Source organism: Carassius auratus, chromosome 29 (genome assembly GCF_003368295.1).
Source record: "Carassius auratus strain Wakin chromosome 29, ASM336829v1, whole genome shotgun sequence".
Taxonomy (NCBI): Eukaryota; Metazoa; Chordata; class Actinopteri; order Cypriniformes; family Cyprinidae; genus Carassius; species Carassius auratus.
Window position 1 is genome coordinate 10,838,550 of NC_039271.1, and position 10,501 is coordinate 10,849,050.

A 10,501-nucleotide genomic window follows, 5' to 3' on the forward strand; every position below is an offset into this window, starting at 1 on the left:
ACATTGTGGCATAATTTACTCACCCTGAAGCTTATTTTCTTATGTGGACCTCAAAATATATATTTTTATTTATTTATTTTTTTTGTCCATCTAATTAAAATCAATGGGGTTGTTCTACACCCCTTTGAAGTTCATTATATGAAAATACAGTTTATTATTATTATTATTATTATTTATATATGTTATGTTACACATAAGAAAGTATGCAATACAGATTTAGAATGACATGAAGGTGAGTAAATTATGTCAGTTTTCAAGATTGAAAGTTTGTTTCTTCATCAGAACATTATTCATTAAAATTTGTGTATCTACCTTTGTGTGGTGAAGGTGAACAATCTGAATCCCTTGTTATCTCTCTAAAGAATGTTGAACAGTATGATGCCTATTTCATTGCCTTGGTCGTTACTCATTCATATAAAAAGTATAGGAGCGTTATACAGCCCTCACTTGTAAAAGTAGATTAAATATGTACTAAAAGTCCCATGAGTCACTCATTCAGCATCAATGCGAATGCAATCCTTTATAACCATTTTTAACATGCATAAAATTACACACAGTAACATCAATAAATCTTAATTCAGAAAGAGAGAGAAATTAATGTTCCTCGGGAAAATGATCATTACTGAAGAAGAGTAAGAGAAAAATCTCTGGCTTCTGTCTGGTTTTCCCATCAAGCTTCACTCATACTCAAGCCAAGCTGTGAGTGACAGAATATCATGAACACTGCTGGTGTTTTTCAACCCCTCTGACAGGATCCATGGTAACGGCATAACCGTAATAATGTCATTTTTCATACCTGACAATGCTGCTCAGAGTGAGCATGCCACACCGGTCGTTCATCACCCCATGTGGACTGGACCAAGGGCCTTCTGCTTTAGCCACAAGGCTGTTGCAAACTCAAAACAAGCTTGAGATTCACACAAACAACTCGTGATGCATTTCAGAGCCTCCATGCATGATTAAAACAGTGTTTAATGAAGAATCAGCTTGAAATATTTATATCATGAATACAGTATCTGTCAGACATGGCAGTTCATGTTTATGGGTTAATAAGTGAGCTTATCGTTTTCTGAATAAACAGGTTTGGCACTGAATATGTACTACTAAAAAACTACAAAAGGTGAACATGATATTCTCAGTAAGACTGAAAGCTCCCCGTACAGCTGAACTGAGGTCAGCTGCAATATTACATCTGCTGTATTTGGGGAATCGCCTAACAGGATTAAGATCTGATTCATGAACAGTATAGGCACCCAAGTTAAAGAGTCTTCAGAGACAGAAGCTCTACATGTCGGTTTTTGCAGAATAGTTTTATTATGCATAAGAACGACTTCAGAAGCTGCATGGTTTCCGTTTCTCCAGCACAGAGAATGACATAGAGATCAGCGTTTCTTAAATGCAGTTATTCTTTCGAATGACAAAAGGGAGGTTTGGGAATTCTCTGAGGACCTTGTTTTGCTTTATTTTCCTTTCTCTTTCTCTAGGCTTTTACTTGGGAGCTCTGCACAAGCTGGGAGTCTGAATGATGAGCTACAGCCCAATTTAGGAGTCTTCTCCTGGGCACACGATAGGGCTGAAATAGTCTTCAAACACGTCCTGGAGGCATTCATTAAAGTCCACACTGCCAAACCCAGTGAAAAACAATGAAAAGCCCAGCTGGACATATCTCTTACGAGTGCTCGTTTCCAGCTTTTACTGATCAGTATAATTCGATCTTTGCGTTTTTCTGCTCCATCTCTCCGATGAATAAATATGTTGTCTGCACATATTTGAAAGTGTCAATCTATGGAGCTAGAAAACATGGAGATGACGACATGTAAAAGTGGCAGAAATATTGCGAATAATTCATACAGGTTTCGAGAGAAATTGGAAGGCCTACCTATGACGATTGAGAATCAGAGCACATGAAAGTTCACAGGGAGGTTTATTAAAAGGTGGTTGAGATTTTAATGGGACCCACATTAGATGTGGCAGAGGAGGTCATAAAGAACATAGCACTTGGCAGGGAACGATATGTGGGAAATGGAGAGGTAAGAGTAAGGGCTGACTCAGGTTTGGCATCTGGGTTGACGGCGCAGGGAATGAATCACTTACTTTCTTAAAACGTCCATGAGGTGGGAAAAAGCTGAACTGAATGAACTTTTAAAGGAATTGAAGAAGCCTCAATGGTTCTTTTAGGAGTCTGAGAGAGGTCATTTTAACTGAATTATCAGGTTCATACCTCATAACTTTTTCTAATCATGCTGCATGAGAAGAACTGGTCTCAGAGACTACAGTGGTCTAACAGACCATGACTAACCAGCAAGTCGGTTGTAATACATACAGTATATTACTGTCCAAGAGGAATGGAGGAAGAAAATAGAAATAGATAACTAGATTCTTTCTTATGAAGGACATTAAATGGTTGGTCAACCAATGCGAAACACAGAAGCTGAGCATGCGACACTTCCAGACTCTCATTCTTCACTTTCTCAGGCAGAGAAGAAGCTGCCAAGGTACATTGCCTTTTGTGAAGCTGACTAACTATTAATTTCTCATCACAACACATTATGAAAAACTGCAAACAACTGACAGATTGAGTAAATGCCACTTTGTTCATGCTAAAACGTGTTGGCGGCAAATCATAACTTATGTCAAAACAGCTTGAGCAATTGTAAGTCGGAGAACTCCGTAATTACCGTTCCATCTAATTTAATGCATTCGCCTTAAACTTCATTAAAACACAGTAAAGTGAGGGGGAAAGTAGGAACAGAAAGGCAGGAATGAGGGAGAGAAAACATTAAAAACGAAATAAGAGTCAGAATCTTGAGACTTTTCAGAGTCGATCAAAACGCAAATTATAGTCTGATAGTGTTCTAGCTTGATGGAAACCCACAACAAATCATTAGCACCTGTTTTCTATCTCAACTTTGTATAGGCTGAAGACTCCCCCATTCAGTGATTTCATACTAAAGGTTCCCATTAAAACCAAATAGGGTTTTTACAGCCTGATGCCATCGGAGAGCCTTTTACACTTTCACAAATAACCTTTTATTAGCTAGTTCTTTAGAAAAGTATCTATAATGGCCACAAAAAGTATCTGAGCACTTTAGGCACAGATTAAAATGTCAATTTCATTGCATTGGATAAACTAAATGGCATCTACGTACAAACAAAATACTATGGTATTTTTCAGAACTGACTGCACTTTTCAGAGCCATTTTTGCAACAGTTTTTCATTTTAAGGCTGGAATACACTACAGGACTTTTAAACACATGGAACAGGAAAACAGTGTGTTCTTAAATTGGCTGATATTATGAAACATGTTTGATATCCTTTGACTAGATGGAACTATAGACCATTATACACTACTCGATTTTCTATGGAATCTCTCAGCTCAAATCTGCAGACTGGCTCTGCCTTTCAGCAACTAGTGTCAACTTCTCCAGACTGTAAATTGGCAGAAAATTGGTGCAGAAATTGTGTAGTGTATTCCAGACTTTAGATGAATTTTTTTTTTTATGTATAAAGTCAGTTCACTTGTTTCACTTGAAAATGAGCTTGTACTATCATTTAAAAAAGTGACATCATTGAAGCCTGTTTCCATCTCAGAGTAAAGTGAATTGTGAGATATTTAAAAAAAGTTTCAAATATGAAAGTCACATTTTAAGATACAGTCTCAATTATGTGAGATAAATAAACAGTTACAAGAAATTAAGATTGATTGTAAGTGTGAAGTCACCTAAATGTGAGATATAAAATTGCAGTGGGAAGACATAAAGATACAACTGTGAGATAGATGTAGAATCAGATGAGAAAATAACAATAAGGAGAAATAAAGTTAGAGTTGCTAGAAACAGTCATATTAAAAGATGGTCAAAGCCATAATTGTTAGGTATATTAATATTGCCTGATAGTCGATAATGAGAAAAAGCCATAATTTTATGATTTTAAAGACACATTGCAAGAGTCAGAAATCAGCCACAGCTTTGAGATATATTCGTACTGCAAGATAAAGTAACAACTATGAGGTAAAAGTCCTAAATGTAAGATTTTGTGAGATATAAAGTTACAATCTTCAGAAATAAAGCTGCAACTATGAAATAGTCATATTTCAAAATAATCTTATTGCGAGATACAAAAAGTCACAATCAAGTAAAAGTCACAATTGTGAAATATAAATACAATTTTTAAAGGGTTTTTATACATCTTATATGTTTAGTGTAATCTGAGGAACCCATGATGAAGCATCAATGACTTTTTAAATCTCCAAAGAATAATACAGCCAACTCATAAGCCCTATAAAGGAAAAAAAAACTTTTTTTATTGAAGCTAAAGTACTGAAAAGCATATTTTTTTTCAGAGTACACTACAATTTGCTATGTGCTCTTTTGAAGTGTCTAGACTGAGATTCAGTGGAAGTGTGTGTGCAGAATAGAGTGGGGTGGATTGAGTGTGTATGCGAGCCAGAGGAAAGACATTCATATTCCTGACCGCATCTCCTCTCCCTCCCATTCATCAGCGGCGGGACAGATGCAGAACACAACATGCAATTACAGCCTGCATAAGAGAGGAGGATCAGTACTCCCAGTAACCCTATGACCATCTGCACAACAGCCAACCTGATCGTTTACACTGGCTATCGACAAAAACACACACACAATTTAGACCAGATTTGATTGTCATTCAGCGTTGCCCGTCCTATATAAAATCCTTTAATCTGATAAATTTCACCTTGATGGGTGATGGGAATGGATGTGAGGTATGATTCAATTTATTGACTGATGCATGATGAGTTTGAGTGTGTGTGTAGCCCATCTGTAGCAGGACATTGAGTTAGATCTCCATCTTAAACCTTTCAGCTTCTTTCCTTTGCATAAGACAGCTGCATCCTAGAGCCGCCCAAAATAACCTCCACCATGCCAATCAGCTACAGAGAGCGGGTACACACACTCACACGAAGGCTCTGGGCTCCAGAGATTCTGCTATGAGTGCCCTAATGTGCCAAAGCTTCTCTTTGTCAATGTTTGACATGTGTCCTTCTCCTCTCCTCTAGCATCTTTGAAGTTTAACCCCATGTTGTCCTCAGAATATCAGCTCCCCCCTCCACACTTTGTAGTCCATTTTCCATCAGTTTTTTGCCCTTGTTGTTTGTTCACTGTCAAAATCACATACAAACATCAGAAAGTTGTAGATGGAAAAATTAGGGATAATTTGGGTAATCTTGATAATTTGCTCTGATGTCTACTTTTCTTACTACATCACACGCATTTATGTTAACATTACCATATTCTAGCTGGATCGTTGTGATGATTGCAGAATGTGTGATATTAAGGTGGTTATGTCACTAAGAAGTTCAAGGCAATTATTAAAATACTGGAACAATAAGAAATTATTCATTATCATACAATTTCTAAAAGGATATATGAGGATGTAGGGTTACTGTATATGAATATAAATATATAATGAAACAATCTGATTATGTTTGTTATGCAATCAATTTAAAAAAATCTACATGTGACTTTTTTATTTTAATCATTTTCTCACATTGTCAAATGCTTTTTAAAGTGAGACATCATATTTGTGCTATTATGGGTAAGTTGTCTGTCCACTTCATATAAAGAAAATACACATCCAAAACATTTTATTTCAGATTACAGCATCAGAAAAAAACAGACTTGAATTTATTAATTTATTGTACTGTTTAAGCACTTGTCACTTTGATGTTTATGCAAAAACAACAAACTTCCTGACTATAAATTTCCTGTATGAAACATCTTGGGTTTTTTGTGCAACTGATCACATTTGTGAAGAAAAAAAAACAAGAATGAAAAAGGTAAGGAGGAAGTGAAGAAGAAAGAACCAACAGAAATATATAACTAACCTTTAAATCACCTTTATTCTAACCTATAAATATTAAACAATTTAAAAACACATCACATTCTTTAATTTATTAATATTACAATAGAGAAAAACTAACAAATAAACAAGACCATTTATTTACATTTCACTTCAATAAACAATATGCATAATTATTATCAATATGCTTATAAACTGTACATTTACCACTCCAAAGAAAGAAAGAAAGAAAGAAAGAAAGAAAGAAAGAAAGAAAGAAAGAAAGAAAGAAAGAAAGAAAGAAAGAAAGAAAGAAAAGAAAGAAAAGAAAGATGAACAGAGGAAAAGACAGGTCACACTCTGTTTGATATGGTATCATGGTGACATCACCTGTCATGACCAGGCAGACAAACACAGTTGGCCCAAGGTGAGGTGGGCAGAGGCGGGACACAAGGGAAGAGATCAGCCCACCCGCTGATACTTCCGGCCTCCGCGGTCACCAATTCCATCTGTTTATAGACTCACAAACACACACACACACACCTGACGATAGAGTCATGCTTCCAAAAAGATGATGAAACCCACATCTATATTCACCTATTTCTCTAAAACTATGAAGGCTTGAAAAGTCTCCATATCACTATAAAAAAAAAGTTTTATGTAAATAAAACAAAGCTCATAGGAGTACATTTTACAACAAAATACTGCAATAGTCTTTCTACTTTAACACTTCATGTTTAATCCAGTGTGTTACACTGCCTATAAATATAGGATTTAAACACTAAACGCACCACAATCTCCAGCGTTTTAGCATCTAATTTGCATAAAGCTGAGCATTTCTCAACTTGATCTTTTTCTAGAGTTAAGCAATTCCAACATTAGCGGAACTGAAATTGCACACTTCAACAATAATTTGTCTCCGGCTGAAATGAAGTGCTCAGCGGAAGCAATGCGCACTGAAGTGACAGGTATGGTTTGCAGGCACATGTGTATATATATAAGTGTGTGGGTGTGTTCCAATAATGCTGAGGTTCACATATGCTGCCGTCCTGGTGAAGCATATGGCATGTCCCTGGTGCTGGTAGGGAATCCTGTATCCATGTCATAGCCGGCAGTCCGTACAGGAAGAGGAAAATTAGACCAAGCTACCGTAAAGACAGGTGTTTGTTTGTGAGTTTCAGCTTCTTATGAATATATATATATATATATATATATATATATATATATATATATATATATATATATATATATATATTTATTTTAAATACACTGTAAACTGTACTTTTTCAAAGTTGTAAACAGTAGGTACGTTTTACAAGTTTCAAAGGAACAGCTATGCTATTTCTTTCAGTCTTTAACATCCAAAAAAGTTGTTAAAATTAAAAATTCCATTAAAAAAAATTCATAAGCTAACTGCAACTAAAGAAGCTACAAGTAAGACAATGACGTATACACTCACATGAGATTAAGACTCCAGCTCTATCAGTGGACTAGGAAAAGTTTTACTTGAGTTTGGCTACTTCTCATGGTGGTGGACATATTGAGATCGCATGGATATCTTCAAGCCACACTGGAATGACTCTTCACAACGTTGTAATCAATTGAGGGAAAATAGTTCTTTGCTAGAAAATGCTACTCAATTAGCCCATTTTTTTTTTTTTTTTAGGTGACATGCTTGCCTGACAAACTACATTCCCCATCATTCTTTGTAGCTGCCAGACTCTGGTTAAACATACAGACAAAACATCAATTGTACATCAAATGCTTTGCTCATCAATTTGTACAAATAAGTATAATGAGTTTTTAATCATGTGTTCAAGTAAATATTACTCTTTGCAGCTTCAAAAAAAAAAAAAAAAAAGCTAGTGTAACACTTGTAATTTATTCATCTATAAGTTCTATATTAAGAACACAACTAACTCAAAAGTAAATTGTGTGAAGAAGTGCGTCACCCAACAGTGATCTGGTCTACTTGCAGGAAAGGCACAACAACTTAAAAGGGTCCCAAGTGCTTCATTACTGCACAATGTCCAGCTCAGCCTCTGCAGACTTCTTCTCCATACTTCTACTGCATAGCCAGATGGACCTTTATGTAGGACAAGGCAATACTTCAGAGTTTAAACTGAATCCAAGTCTCTGGTGGGCTCTTCAGTGGAAGCCTGATTCCACCATGTAATAAAACATTTAAAAAGGTAATGACTCTTCAACTCATGACTCAGACTTTTTCGTAATTGAGGAAAAAAGAATAAAAGTCAGAATATCGAATACATCTTTTTCAACAAATTCTGCGTTCACGTCTTACAATTTTGTTTTCTAGCATGGAGTAAAATAATTAAAAACTGCAATTGAATTTTTTTTTTTTTTTGGGCTTGAAAAGTCTGAAATAGGAGATATAAACTCAGAATTCAGAGAACAAGTCCGAATTGTGAGAAAAAAATTGCAAACACCTTTATTAAACAATGAAATAGCTTCAAATAAACAAGTTACATTATATAATGTAATTATATAACTTAGCTAGCTAAGTTCACTAAAAAGTCACTTTCAAGTTTAAGGTAGCTTTTCAAGTATCAAGTTCAGCTTAGCTAATTTTCTTTCCCAACAGCTCGAAAGTGGGCCAAGGACAATAACCATAGCAATTCCTTTAACGTTTTTAAAAATTGTTTCAATTTTTTTTAGAATTAGGAAGTCCACACTACAGTACATCTATAATGATATCCATTGGGAATCCTTTTCTGAATATTTTATTTTTCATCTGATAAACAGCAAAAACACTGAATGCCAATCAACTTGAACGAACTAGACAGCTATACACTTCATTGTGCAATTATATTAAACAGAACATTACCTCATGCTGGCAGGCATGCTAATACAGTTATCATTACAGTTATCATTCTTGATGAGAATGGACCTTTACTTTTTTTCCAAAAAAAATTTTTCTGTTTTTATTTCTCCTTAGAAATTGTAGGAGAACCTAATAACTGATTCTCCTGAGCTGTGAAAGAGTAATACAGTTTTCTTCAAGGTTGATTCACGGCCTGGGATAAAGAAAAGTACAGAAATACAAAGAGGGCAAACAAACGTATTGGACACTAACGTAATACCCGCTGGTGTAGAAACAGGGGTCACTGTCTTTGCTTCTAAGTGCCCTAGAGTGAAACACACAATAAAGTGCATTGTGTGTGTTGATTTGCCGTGTTTGGCAGAGAGGGTAATTGCATTGACAACAGCCAAGCTCTGTCTGGCCCTTATCTCTCTCTGCCTGCATAACGTTTGGAGCCTGTCACTCTCCATTATCATACTCAAGCTCCTTACACACACATAAACACACATCAATCTATCTCTTCATCACCAGCCTAAAGTTAGAGTAAAGCTACAGCACATCAACAAACATGTGCCAAAATAAGTCTCTCTCTTCCGTTGTATAATCCTTTTTTACCCGTCTGGTATGTAATCTTTCCATTTCTCATACATCATCAGGAAACCCCTCTCTTCACTGCAAACACGGCTTTTTAGCCGGACATGCTAATTGACAGTCAGATTAGCTTTCCCTTTTTCTCTCTCCTCCTTCCTCTTTACTTAGCTATTTCTTCAGATAGATTTCCCCCTGATTTTACGCTCATCACTCCACCACTCATCGCCTGTCATTCACAATCCAAGCTTACCACGCTGCCATGATGACAGACAATTTATACAAACTAGCATATGAGCTGTCTGAATAAGACTGGAAGGAGGTGATAGAAAACTTGCTTTTAGTTAATTTTCCTTTTTGAATAACTTGTTCATTTTATAGCACTATAGTCTCTCTCTCTCTCTCTCTCTCTCTCTCTCTCTCTCTCTTGATCAGTTAACATTTTATTTCTTCTTAGGGAATAAATAATAACATTATTATATGAGAATGAGTCAATTATGCCAAGTTATAAAATAACAATAAAAAGGTCAAAATATCTATCTATCTATCTATCAATCTATCTATCTATCTATCTATCTATCTATCTGCCCACCAGTCCAACCATCTATCCAAACATCTACAGTATCTACCCAGTCCATCCATCAACCTATTTAACTACCCATTTAACCATCAATCCACCTATCCATCATCTATCTACCCATCTATCTATCCATCCGTCTCACCATCTGTACAGTATATACACACACTTCTTTCTACCCATAAATCTATCAATCCACCCAGCTCTCCATTTATCTAAGCATCTATCTACTCATCTATCCATCCATCTCAATACCATCCATTGCATGTAGTCCATCATCTACCTACCCATCTATCTAACAATCAGTCTACCCATCTGATCATGTCCATCCAACCATCTACCTACCTATCTATCCATATCTATCGACCCTACCCATCAATCCATCAGCACTGTCCCATTATATCTGTCACTTCCTGTTGTTTTTGCATGTCTTTATGGCCAGTTGTGCAGCAGAGTAAAACTCCACGAGGAGCAAGGCACTCCCTTAGTCATCAGTTGACAGCATGCCTTAAGACTGCTTGTGGTCCCAGAAGCAGTACTGTTGTGATCATTACTGAATGCTTTCAAATTTAGTCTGTATGAGACACAGACCTCAGTGAAAGCTCTGGGTCCTTCGGCAGAGCTACTATTCTTGTAAAGAGACCCCAGGCAGCCCTGGGGGGCTGTTGCCTCAACTCAGAGGGACTGAAATGGTGTG